The 13,101-nt window shown below is 44.2% G+C and overlaps 1 protein-coding gene across 2 annotated transcripts in view; it reads left to right on the top strand.

Moving 5' to 3' along the window:
- LOC126412102 (major facilitator superfamily domain-containing protein 6-like) overlaps positions 1-13,101 on the top strand; it is a 329,018-nt gene that overhangs the window by 227,497 nt on the left and 88,420 nt on the right. The gene's annotated exons all lie outside the window — the stretch shown is intronic.

Below are 13,101 nucleotides of genomic sequence, written 5' to 3'. Positions count from 1 at the left end.
CCTTATTTGAAAGTAATCTTCCATTAGATCTCCTCTGTTCGTGGCTCATAACTTCTAACTTCCAGATGTTAAGCTCGAAAATAACTCTATGCTTAGCCACTACATATAATGAAATTTGAACCAACGAATTTTTTAATGTTCAGGTTAGAAATGTCTTTTGCGTTTCAGCCAAGCGGCACGTCTGGTACCTATCCAATTACTTAAAGTGGGCCTTTCAGCATGATGAAATTTAACTAAATGACAATTTCTCGTATCTTCGACCTAAGTATTTAAATCTGACTCTACTGTGAATACGATAACGTTGGAAGCTGAAGAAATCAATTAAAATTTTTGTTGCGGCCGGGACTCGAACCAGGGTCTTCCCGCTTAACATGATCACATGTAGTACAGCACTTCCCCAGCATTGGACAATGCTGGATGATATTCCAATGTCGGAGAGCCCTGGTAATAGCGACAATATAAGGGGAGACGTGAATTGGATGGAGTTTGTGTTGGGGAGGGCATTTGACTTGGGTAGTTCGCGCAGCTGCGTTGACCATAATGCTGCGGTGGTGTAATGGTCAGCATATCTGCCTAGTAAGCAAGTACACCCGGGTTCGAGTCTCGGCCGCAACACAAATTTAAATTCATTTCTTCAGCTTCCAATGTTATCGTAGATAAATTAGAGAATTAAATGTCTCAGGGAAAATTTAATTTAAGAACTACTGTGAATGTTTACGTAATAATTAATTTTGAACCAATAATCATTCACATCGTATGTTCATTTCTTAACACACAGTCACGTTCAACAATGAATTAAACACTTGTAGACAGATGTTTCTGCAGTAACTCCCTGAACCAATGCTATAGTATTCCTGAGTGTTCACGAAACTTAATCGTAGACGACTGTTGTGCAATTCAAACATGCACACGCACACGCACACGCACACACACACACGCGCGCGCACACACACACACACACACACACACACACACACACACACACACACACACACTGCACCCGGCCGAGCTCCGTACACTGCTCGCTTGCCGATCGCTGCACCGGAACTCCTACCGCCGACCTGTTCTCACTGCGGTGCACGTATCACTGCCGTCCGCGGGCTGCGCGCACCAGAGCGGCCGAAGCGGCAATCAGCTGCACTGACGCAGTGTTTACACGGCATATAGTAACTTCGTTTGTACAGTCCAGTCAAACTAACCACAACTGGAAATGACACTCACACACATTATAGAAGCCATTTAAGGTGAAATAGTCACGTAAATCTTGCCGTGCGGTAGGCTAGTGGCAGAATGAGACATACCGGGAAGATTCTAAGAAAGTTTAATTCACCAGTGAGGAGGTAGCTCACAAAACCCTGTTACCACCTAATTGTTTCGTGTATTTTATCCGTTTGAGACCCCTACCGGGTTGGATAAGCAGAGAGATAAAAGATTCTAAGAACTGCGTGAGTCGTCACAGAGTTTCTAGAATTCCGTTTTTAGACGTCGATCAAATATGCTAGAAAGCTGTATCAGTATCGCTCGAAATCCCATCTTCAGCAGCGCATATTCTGCTATTACTTTGAGTGAAATAAGATTCGTTGCAGATAATCCATCATAGCATACAAAATCCGCAATGCCACATTACAGGAAGTACGGATATCCTTTTTGACAGCGGATATCCTTTTTGACAGCGGGGAGTGCTGTGTTCTCTGCAGAGAAGCAATAAAAGCAGAATCTAATGGTCAAAAGAGCCCAGAGACATCGTACGTGGAGAAATCACTGGATGTAATCTAACAAATCAGACATTCCAACCATTCTAAACTGCCCATATTGTGCGTTACCGATGACGTTGTGTAAATGCGAAGGAACAACAGCAGCTAAACAGAAACCAGTTAGACCATGTGTGCTGACCGATATTGACCGTCGAACATTGCGCAGGTGCTCATAAAAAAAAATCGCATGACTTCCTGGAAGCACCAGGCCAGCTAGCATAGACTGTGTAGGGAGTTACAAAGAATGAGGTACAACGGTCGAGCAACTATTCGTAAGCGACACACTTCTACAGTCATGCTAAGCTATGATTGAAATGGCATGAAAAGCGACACCACTTGGGCTGTTTATTAGAATTTTTCCTCTACAACGCGATTATCTTTCTAAATGCATATCCATGAAATCATGAATAAATGATTTCTCATGTTGCAATGTCTTACTGTGCGCAGTGAGAAGTAAAATTGATTTAAAGTGCGAGGTCTGAAATACATTCCGGAAGTTCTAATGTTCGTTCCTCGACTCCTTTTTCCTTCATAAATTAAACTACAGAGAGTTTTAAATCGAAAAATAGTCCCACACATGTCCCTTGACTAAGCCATAGTACATCGCAGCAGTAAATAGTGTTTCCATACACTAAGTTCAATTATATCCAAAACTTTAGCAGTGGAACAATGCGTGCGAGTTTAGAAATTTTATTGTATGTAGCACCAGTTTCTTCACGTGCGCAAAGCCTACAAATTTAGCCAGAGTGCTTTATAATTTACAGAACAATGAATACCATTTGTTGATCATTGTAATTTTTTGCTCTTTCCTTATCAACCAAACCCTTAAATTTTTTCTGCTTGGTGTTGTAATGTTGTTTCATAGCAAATCTGCAGTACGCATCGATTACGCAGGTGCATAATAGACTCTAAGAACTTATACTTCTCTTGTGATTCCCACTCATTTTAAAGGCTTGTGAAGATAGGTCGTTAGACCGCCTCTTCTTGTGCAAAGAGCCCTGGACCTGTGAACTGCCTTCGCACCACAAACAACTAGCGAAGGGTAAACCGCGGTGACACAACGATTCTGCCGAGTTGAAGAGACTTGTGCCGACCGACAAACGCTACACCATACTACTAAATGAAATGAAATGTCCCGCTACACCAGGTACTTCCAAGAAGGCCCGAGACAGGTCGAGCTGCGGCCCACAGATCTGGACCGCGAGTGGTTTGGCACGCCGTCGCCGAACCTGATAATTAAGGACAAGCTTCGAGGGAATACAAATGAAGTATCTGAGGTGGACGACATAGCTGTGCCTGATCACTTTCCCATGCTATTGTATTTTTATCGCATTTCCAGTGACACTGATGGTTTCCAGCATCCTTTCACTGAAACTAGGAAGAGGGCAAGTTGCCATGTTGTTAAACATTATATGCTGAACCGAGAAAAACAAAGAGAGCCTGCATAAAAAGAAACAAATGCCATAAACAAAGTAAGATAGTGAATCAGTCAAGACGACGACGACGACGCCGACGAAGCAGCATATGATGACAATCGAACTGCTGGTAATGATGATACTGTAGCCCTAACCTCTAAAAGAAATAAGTACTAATTATTGGAAAAAAGCGCAGCTCATTGCCGTTTTTAAGAAACGCCGTAAGACAGATGCACACAATTATAGACCTACAAGGTGTTTCAAAAATGACCGGTATATGTGAAACGGCAATAAAAACTAAACGAGCAGCGATAGAAATACACCGTTTGTTGCAATATGCTTGGGACAGCAGTAAATTTTCAGGCGGACAAACTTTCGAAATTACAGTAGTTACAATTTTCAACAACAGATGGCGCTGCAAGTGATGTGAAAGATATAGAAGACAACGCAGTCTGTGGGTGCGCCATTCTGTACGTCGTCTTTCTGCTGTAAGCGTGTGCTGTTCACAACGTGCAAGTGTGCTGTAGACAACATGGTTTATTCCTTAGAACAGAGGATTTTTCTGGTGTTGGAATTCCACCGCCTAGAACACAGTGTTGTTGCAACAAGACGAAGTTTTCAACGGAGGCTTAATGTAACCAAAGGACCGAAAAGCGATACAATAAAGGATCTGTTTGAAAAATTTCAACGGACTGGGAACCTGACGGATGAACGTGCTGGAAAGGTAGGGCGACCGCGTACGGCAACCACAGAGGGCAACGCACAGCTAGTGCAGCAGGTGATCCAACAGCGGCCTCGGGTTTCCGTTCGCCGTGTTGCAGCTGCGGTCCAAATGACGCCAACGTCCACGTATCGTCTCATGCGCCAGAGTTTACACCTCTATCCATATAAAATTCAAACGCGGCAACCCCTCAGCGCCGCTACCATTGCTGCACGAGAGACATTCGCTAACGCCGGCCGAAGTGGCCGTGCGGTTAAAGGCGCTGCAGTCTGGAACCGCAAGACCGCTACGGTCGCAGGTTCGAATCCTGCCTCGGGCATGGATGTTTGTGATGTCCTTAGGTTAGTTAGGTTTAACTAGTTCTAAGTTCTAGGGGACTAATGACCTCAGCAGTTGAGTCCCATAGTGCTCAGAGCCATTTAGCCACATTCGCTAACGATATAGTGCACAGGATTGATGACGGCGATATGCATGTGGGCAGCATTTGGTTTACTGACGAAGCTTATTTTTACCTGGACGGCTTCGTCAATAAACAGAACTGGCGCATATGGGGAACCGAAAAGCCCCATGTTGCAGTCCCATCGTCCCTGCATCCTCAAAAAGTACTGGTCTGGGCCGCCATTTCTTCCAAAGGAATCATTGGCCCATTTTTCAGATCCGAAACGATTACTGCATTACGCTGTCTGGACATTCTTCGTGAATTTGTGGCGGTACAAACTGCCTTAGACGACACTGCGAACACCTCGTGGTTTATGCAAGATGGTGCCCGGCCACATCGCACGGCCGACGTCTTTAATTTCCTGAATGAATATTTCGATGATCGTGTGATTGCTTTGGGCTATCCGAAACATACAGGAGGCGGCGTGGATTGGCCTCCCTATTCGCCAGACATGAACCTCTGTGACTTCTTTCTGTGGGGACACTTGAAAGACCAGGTGTACCGCCAGAATCCAGAAACAATTGAACAGCTGAAGCAGTACATCTCATCTGCATGTGAAGCCATTCCGCCAGACACGTTGTCAAAGGTTTTGGGTAACTTCATTCAGAGACTAAGACATATTATTGCTACGCATTGTGGATATGTGGAAAATATCGTACTATAGTGTTTCCCAGACCGCAGCGCCATCTGTTGTTGAAAATTGTAACTACTGTAATTTCGAAAGTTTGTCTGCCTGAAAATGTACTGTTGTCCCAAGCATATTGCAACAAACGGTGTATTTCTATCGCTGCTCGTTTAGTTTTTATTGCCGTTTCAAATATACCGGTCATTTTTGAAACGCCCTGTATATCGTTGACGTCAATCCGTTGGAGAATTATAGAACATGTTTTATGCTCACTGTGACCTTTGTGGAAAATGAACATGGATTCCGCAAACAGAGATCCTGCGAAACCCAGTTCGCTATGTTCCTCCATGAGATCCACAGCGCAGTGGACAACGGCGCTCAGCTTGATGCCATGTTCCTTGATTTCAGTAAGGCATTTGACACCGTCCCGCATTGCCGTTTAATGAAAAAAAACACGAGCTTACGGAGTATCTGAGCAGACCTGCGATTGCAGACAGAACTAAACAAGTCGCTCTTAACGGAACTAAATCGACAGATGTAATATCCGGATTACCACAGGGAAGTGTGATAGGACCATTGCTATTTACAATGTATATAAATGATCTAGTAGGAAGCGTCTGATGCTCTTTAAGGTTATTCGCAGATGCAAAATGCAAACGTCGTGTGACTAGGGCCTCCTGTCGGCTAGACCGTTCGCCTGGTGCAAGTCTTTCGATCTGACGCCACTTAGGCGATTAATCGCAGATGATGCAGTTGTCCATAACAAAGCAGCAACGCCAGAAGATAGTAAGAATTTGCAGAACGGCCTGCAGAGAACTGATGAATGGTGCAGGTTCTGGCAGTCGACGCTGAACGTAAATAAATACAAAATATTGCGCATATATTTGAAAAGTAATCCACCGATGACAAACAGCTGGAGACAACGTCTGCCGTAAAATATCTAGGCGTAACTATCCAGAGCGACCTTAAGTGGAATGACTACATAAAACAGATAGTGGGAAAAGCAGATACCAGACTCAGATTCATCCGAAGGATCTTAAGGAAATGTAACTCAGCTACGTAAGAAGTGGCTCATAATGCGCTTGTTTGCCCGATTCTTGAGTACTGTTCATCTATCTGGAATCCCTATCAGGCAGGACTGGTAGAGGAGATAGATCCAATGAAGAGTGGCGCGTTTCGTCACGGGATCGCTTAGCTGGCGATAGTGTGTTGCGGAGATGCTAAACAAACTCCACTGGCAGACGTTACAAGAGAGGCGTTGTGCATCATGCAGAGATTTACCATAGAAAATTCGGGACAGTACTTTTCAGGAGTCTGACAACATATTACTCCCCACATACATCTCGTGTATTGACTAAGAGGAGAAAATTCGAGAAATTAGAGCCAATACAGAGATTTACCGACAATCATTCTTCCCATGCACTATTCGCGAGTGGAACAGGGTTGGAGGCATCAGATAGTGGTACCGAAAATACCCTCCGCCACACACCATTAGTTTAAAAAAAGTCAAACCTATAACAAGACATCTTCGTCTGCTGCTTATCGTGGATGTCTGCATTGTTGAAAGATTATATGTTCACTAGAAATAAATTATCTTTGAAAAAAAAAAAACCTGTTACCTCCGCTCGAGGTAATGGACTGAAGTGAATGCGTGTCTAACAGCTAGATACACGGACCAGCAAATCTGCAACGAGCACTCAGCTGTCACATGGGAACAGGTAGACACTTCCCACGGGGCCGCATAGGACATGAGACAAAGGCTTGGGAAACGTTATTACTGTGGCACGTCAGGAAACAAGGATGTGACCATGAGTTAAACGCTAGGGGGGACACAGAAGTCGGTCTGAGACGTTCGTTGCCTCGTCCTTCGCGACGCAGTAGCACAGCGCTGTTTCTCGCGCGTGTGTGTCACGAATCCGCGCGCTCCTAGCTATGAGCGGTGCGTCACAAAGGCTAGGCGACGTATTGCAACGTGTGTGGTTCAGGAAATGTTCATTGCAGTATGCATTTCGATTCTCAGCTTTGCTACGCTTGTAAAATAGTCTCGATCACAAGTTGTGTAGGAGTAAGAAACGACAAGGAAGCAGTTGTGAGCCGTTTCAAGTAACCGCTCAGGCTGTTCTCTCGTTCACGTGTAGTGGTTTCTGGAAACCACGGAGAATCTAGATCAAGATGGATGGCCTTTGATATTCACTTTAAAGGAATTTGAGTGTACAGAGCCTGAGTCATTCCACCACATTTCTCTGTGCAGATCTACTCAAAAAAGAGGCAATTTAGCAAACTACCTGCGCTGCGACTGATCTGTGACTGGTGGAACTTCAGTTTCGTAGATTCTTAGGTTTAAAGGAGATAACTAGGACAGTTTAAGCAACCAGGTATTTCTTGTGCTACAGATATCGTTTCGTAACGAGAATGCCACCTTTCATAGTTATTCGTCGGTCCACTCCGTTAGATTTGAGTGGCGTGCAGCTCACGGCCTAAGTAGTAACGAGACATGTCAGTTGACAATCTGTGGCGCTTGGTAGGGCAGAGAGTCAGTGTTTCCCTGTTAGGTAATCGCTGACGTTAGTAAGTGCTGTACTGAAAGAGCTGTGCTAAATTCCTCCATTTTATGCGACGATTTCGCGAACAATCGTTGTTGCGGTTCTCAAAATTTAACTGCCAGCGTGTTAATAGTTTCTTGTTCACGTGTTGACTGAATGTCGAGAACCATTTTTATGCCTAGCTTAGTAGTCATAAGCAAAGTTTCTTAAAACTAGGTAAACGTTGATAAACAGCAGCACTCTAAACAGCAAAATACTGTCGTGGAGAACACATCGATAAATTTGTCACCGTGAGTGTTGCCCAAAGCCATTTTATTACTGCGAACTGAAGAGAGTTGCCCTATTCTGTACGAGATAAAGTGTGAGAAATTTTAGTGCATTCTTTAACAGGCGTCACAGTGATTCAGCACACACTATTGTGGAGTGGGATAGCTGACGCAAGGGGACAAACACAGCATGATTCACAGTTGAAGAACAATCCTGGCAATTTATTTAAAAAAAATTACAGCAAGAAATGTTAATTTTCTTTTTAATTAATAAAAATAGCAATCAACTTACAGAGGCAGTCAGAACAGAAGAGATTATTGCCAAAACACCACCTTAGAGGTTCTATTCTTCTACTTTACACTAATTCAACCAGACGCGCTTGTCTTTATTTCAGTCGAATCATTTTATTTTAAAACCGTGAAGTTAACTGATTTGACAAATTAAAAAATAATTTAAAGTCAGAAATTTTGAATGAAATGAAATGACTTGATAGAAGTATCAAAGAATTAAAATTTTATCGTCTTAAAACCTTGGAATTAAATGATTTGGTTAAAGAATGACTCAAACATTAAACGCCAAAATATGAGGGGGGAATACAGTCGTGCAGTGCTAAAAATCAGTTCATTAAATTACACAAAGGTCAGTACGAAGAAACAGTAACTTTGCCACCAGGACGAACGCAGATACAACGGCTCGAAGCACTACGGCCTGCCAAAGCAAGCTAACACACACCCGAGTCAGACAGAGCATTACAAAAATCAACAACAACCAAAAACTAAAATTAGATTAGTTACTGGTCGAATAAAACACACACACACACACACACACACACACACACACACACACACACACACACACACACACAAACACAAATGCCAACCAAGAACTGCGACCGAACGAAGGCCAATTCTAACAGTGGGTTTTCTTGGTACTTCTCTATACCAAATGCGTAAAATTTCCTCAAGTATTACTAAAAATAAAAAAAAAACTTTGGCTTACTTTTAATTCATTAAGTAAAATCTGTAGGTTATTTTGTAGAATTTATTGCGAGTTTAAATAACCACTTCAAACGTTTCACAAATGGCTCCAAGGTCATAATTGCGGCTTGAGAGGAGTTTCAGGAGACCCCTACTACTAAGAGAAATAGGTTATAATAACCCGGCCTGAAAATTAGTGGCCGTTAAAGCAAAAGAAATAGTAGGGAGCAGGAAGTTAAACGCCCGATCACGGTTAGAATGTGCTCACAACCCATCAGCTCAAGACGTAACAAGCATACAGGGAGCTTAATCATTGATTACTTAAGGCAGCTTAATCATTGATTACTTAAGGCAGCTTAATCATTGATTACTTAAGGCAGCTTAATCATTGATTACTTAAGGCAGCTTAATCATTGATTACTTAAGGCAGCTTAATCATTGATTACTTAAGGCAGCTTAATCATTGATTACTTAAGGCAGCTTAATCATTGATTACTTAAGGCAGCTTAATCATTGATTACTTAAGGCAGCTTAATCATTGATTACTTAAGGCAGCTTAATCATTGATTACTTAAGGCAGCTTAATCATTGATTACTTAAGGCAGCTTAATCATTGATTACTTAAGGCAGCTTAATCATTGATTACTTAAGGCAGCTTAATCATTGATTACTTAAGGCAGCTTAATCATTGATTACTTAAGGCAGCTTAATCATTGATTACTTAAGGCAGCTTAATCATTGATTACTTAAGGCAGCTTAAATAATTATACATACAAGAAGCTCCAAATATAATGTCAGGAGAATCGAAATCCTGAAGGACAACTCACTATAATACGTAAACTCCGGACCTTATTGCTGTACCACCTCAAATAGTAGGGAATGGCAGTTAAAGCTTACGAACTTGCTCGGCATTTCACTACTTGTTGGTTTTAACCTTAATCTTGAGATAGTCTCTTTTTTTTTCCTGGGATCATCTGGAAACAAATCCAACTTCTTGATACAGACCAAGTATAAACAACAGTTCGAAACGTCTTACAAATTCAGGTAGGACGCTTTGCGGCCATAAACACGATAACTATGCACAAATAAAAGTCCGCAAGGACTTATATAAAACCCAAGTCAACCGGTATTAAAAACACTGCAGGAGCGCTCAGATAGCAAAGTCTACGACGCAAAACTATCTAAAACTGCTCATCACAAGTGTAATAACAGGGACGGGTCGCTGACAACTGGCAGAGAATAGTAACAAACGCAAGGTGATCTCTCAGAGGCTTGCTTCTCAGGGCTAGTGTCACCAGAGACGAATAACGGACGCGCCTCAGCGCTCTGCGTGTAACTTTGCGTTCAGCTCGCACCGGCCAGCCAAGTACGCTCCTGCCAAAACAGCAACACAGCTCTCCAAAGCCAGCGCGACACCATTGTCCCGCTGGTACCAGTGCCGCCTCACGCAACGGTCCCAGTCAGCCGGTGCTTTTCGGAGCACTCTGCCCCGACTGTCACGCGCAGGCGTTGTCGTCCCGCCGCCGAGCCGCACTTTGGCAGAGATGCAAACACAATCAAGCTTCAGAGAGGTCGAGAGAGCAATACGGCTCAGTGTGGATCACGTCCGACTTTTAGTCAATAGTAGCTCTTGGCGGGGATTGTTATTCCTTGTTTACATAACACTATCACTGGCTTGTAATATACACGCGCAAGTCCCATTAATGGGACCACCGGCTCTGTTCGACGTCAACGTGCATAATCACCCACAAATAGCAGGTAGTGGCATCAGCAGTGGAGGGTGTGCAAAGTGTGTCGAGCGAACGCGAAAAAACAGCGCAGTCGTTGTCGTAACACGGATAATGGAGCGATTTATCTGACGTGCAAAAGGACATCGTTGGTTTTCGGGCCAAGAGTGGAAGCATCGCCGAAAAAGTTGAATTTGTATACTGTTCATGTGCCGCCGTGGTTAAAATATACCGCGCATGGCAAAAAGACACTATCCAAAACCGGGCCATAGATGACACGGCTGAACGACGGCTGCCGGGATGTGTACGGGCGAATAGACGTCAAAATGTTCAGCAACTGCCAAGATTAACCGAGATGCTACCGTGTCTCCGTACAGCTAACTTTTTGCTGCTATGGCCTCCACGGCGGGCGCCTGCACTGTTCATCGGCGACGAAGGCTGGAATTTGCCCGCCATTACCGGAAATGGACGTCCATTGAGTGTCGACAGGAGGCCTTTGATGATGAATCGATTTTTATACTATGTCGGACAAATGCCGTTGGATTGTCGGAAGGGTCCAGACCGGAGGAGGGAACATTATGGTCTAGGGAATGTTTACGTAGCATTCCCTGCGTGATTTTGTCCTTTTGGAAGGCACAATGGATCAACACAAGTATGCATCTATCCTTGGGGACCCTGTTTTTCCTCGGCAGGATTTCATCTGGCAGAAGGACAATGCAACTTGTCACACAACTCGCAGTGTGCGTGCTTGGTTCGAAGAACACTAGGACGATTTTACTGTACTTCCTTGGTCAACAAACTCCCCGCATTCAAACTCAATCGAGAATCCGTGGGATCACCTCGATCTGGCTGTTCGCATTATTTATATCAGCCGAGGAACCTATCGCGGCTGGGCACTGCACTGTAGTCGGCATGGCTTCCCGAACCACCTCGTTCTCTTCCTGCACGCCTCGCTCCGCAAAAGGTCCTTATTCAGTTTTTTGATAGGTCACTTTGATTTGCCAGGACAGTGTGTAAAGATTGCGAGACAGTTCTCAGGAGCAGCCGAGAATGGGCAACGGAAATGGTTCAAATGGCTCTGAACACTGGGACTTAACATCTGAGGTCATCAGTCCTGTAGAACTTAGAACTACTAACCTAAGGACATCACACACATCCATACCCGAGGCAGGATTCGAACCTGCGACCGTAGTGGTCGCGCGGTTCCGGACTGAAACGCCTAGAACCGCTCGGCCGCAGCGGCCGGCAAGGGCAACGATGATGCGAAATTAAAGGTGCTTTTTCCCATAAAGGGAAGGAGATGTTAAGAAATTTTTGCCCTAGATGGGTTTTCTTCTTCTGTGTTAGTTTCTGGAGTTCAATCCGTGTGGTTGGCCTCAGATTGTTGATCGTTTGTTCTTAACTGGATCTTCACTTTTGATTATCCTGTTGTAAGTTGCTCATGCTTGGAATTTGATCTCGCTCCTCACGTAGTGCCACCCTTAGTGCTCAGTTCTGCAGTGTTCGGAACTTCTTCACATGCTTTTTCGCGGCGTTATCCCATACCATCACAGCGTGCTCGCGTACAGGTCTGAGTAGCGCATTCTGCAGTATCGTGCCGACCTGCGGCAGCGGAGCTAATCTTGAATTTAGCACCAGGTAGACGGTGATGCGTCGTTCAGACCTATTCTTAATTTCAGCTTTCTGCCATCACGTTCGACGCTTGTCACAGGCTTATTTCACATCTATCCGGGAGCCGGCAGCCGGCACCGTCTAGCCGGTTGTGAGGGTGTGGCGCCTAAGGGACGTTTCACACCTGGCCGACAGACTATGTGGACGGCTGAACGACAGCCGACAGCCGGGCCAAGGCTGTGGGATGCCAGCGGCCCCTACTGTGTCGGCCCGATGTCGGTGTCGTGTGGAAATACCGGCGCAGGTGGTGGGGTATGCAGAACAATAAAGCGGTACACATATACCCGACAACTATCGCGTGCCGGCCGGTTGTTTTTTGCTTTGTTGGTGGTTCAATCTGTTGTGAACATTTCTAGTCAAGGCGGAAATTGATATCGAAATCCTTATGAGATTAGTTCAGGAACGACCAGTTTTGTGGGACATGACTTTAGGTACTTATAAGGACAGAATACAAACACGGAATGCATGGATCGAAGTTTGCAAAGAACTGAACGAAGGCTTTGAATGGATGTGTGCCAAGACAGACGACTATGGTAAGTACAAATCTTTATTTTTACGTTAAATACAAAAAAAATTACATCAGTGGCACATTAAAATTTAGATAACTGTCATTTCACAGATTCCTCCAGTGTCCTAAAATAATCCATCATTTTTCGTACATTATTGGCAGAAATTCCCCCACGTACACATTCACTTCTTGGTATAGTTTCAAGTCCAGTTATGGACAGAGTACCTTCGGTATTATGCAAAACACACGCCTTTGGAATTTGGGAATTTGTGGTAAGGTCTTATGGGACCAAACTGCTGAGGTCATCGGTCCCCAAGCCTACACACTACTCAATCTAACTTAAACTAACACACACACACACACACACACACACACACACACACACACACACACACACACACACACACACACACACACACACACACACACACCGAAGGAGGACTCGAACCTCCGA

The sequence above is a fragment of the Schistocerca serialis genome, chromosome 1 (assembly GCF_023864345.2).
Source record: "Schistocerca serialis cubense isolate TAMUIC-IGC-003099 chromosome 1, iqSchSeri2.2, whole genome shotgun sequence".
In the NCBI taxonomy this organism is placed as follows: Eukaryota; Metazoa; Arthropoda; class Insecta; order Orthoptera; family Acrididae; genus Schistocerca; species Schistocerca serialis.
Note: the sequence above shows the minus strand (reverse complement) of the source record. Positions and strands in the feature narration are given on the sequence as shown.